Here is a 906-nt window from a genome sequence, read left to right on the forward strand (position 1 = left end):
ACCCTGGTGAGAGAAGAGGTCAGGGGGCTCCTGGGGGGGCAGGGGAGCGGGGGGCACCTGGGCCACCATCAAGGAGTGGGGTGGTGACACACTCCGCTTCCCTCGTTCACTGGATGCGTCACACTTCCTCAGGGTCTGCCCTCCTGCACCGTGGCTGGTCCCCCTTGGTGGTGGGACTCTCAGTGACTACAGTTCTTCTGGCCAAGGTCGCATAAGGCCGCTCAAGGTCAGAGGCCCAGGAGGGGAGAGGAGTGGAAGGGAGGGGAGAGGAGTGGAAGGGAGGGNCTGGGCCCCCACACCGGGCAGAGAGGAGTCGGTCCTCGGGATGTCCACAGGCCCCTTCCAGCTGCCCTGCTCTAGGCCTGGAGCCGATCTTTCCAGAGCAGACAGCCCATGAGGCCGGACCCTCCCAGCCTCCCCTCCACCCCGCTGCCTCCAAATCCTCTGTGCTCCACCGGGGACAACAACGGAGAACTCAGAATCCTTGGGGATTTGGTTTGCAGGGNGGCAGGGGGGGCGGCAGGTCCTGGAATACATGGGGAGCTGCTGGCCCAGAGGACCCGTCAGCCTGCAGAGCGACGGCCCTGTCTCGTTTCTGCCGGGTGGCTCCAGCCAAAGCAGAAGCAGAATCATTCATTCATTCCCAGACCACGCAGTGGGCACCTGTTGGGTGTCCGGGCTCTGGGGGTACCAGAAGCCCTGCACCCCGGAGTTTGTAATTTAGGGGCGACAGGGGACAGACAACAGGAAGAGAACGAATCAGTGCTCAGATGATGGAGACCAGCTAACGGGGAGGGCACCTGAAGGAGGAGGTCGGCGGCCATGCCCAGCCCCGGGGGGGGGCCCCAGGGCGCCGGGGGGACCGCGTCCTGCACTGCAGTCTGTGGAAGGGAAGGGAGGCGGGGG

At 65.0% G+C, this 906-nt stretch overlaps 1 protein-coding gene across 1 annotated transcript in view; it reads left to right on the forward strand.

Moving 5' to 3' along the window:
- Positions 1-906, forward strand: part of ENPP7 (ectonucleotide pyrophosphatase/phosphodiesterase 7) — a 12,898-nt gene that overhangs the window by 4,847 nt on the left and 7,145 nt on the right. The window lies entirely within an intron of this gene.

Source organism: Crocuta crocuta, unplaced genomic scaffold, assembly GCF_008692635.1.
Source record: "Crocuta crocuta isolate KB4526 unplaced genomic scaffold, BGI_CrCroc_1.0 scaffold50, whole genome shotgun sequence".
NCBI lineage: Eukaryota > Metazoa > Chordata > Mammalia > Carnivora > Hyaenidae > Crocuta > Crocuta crocuta.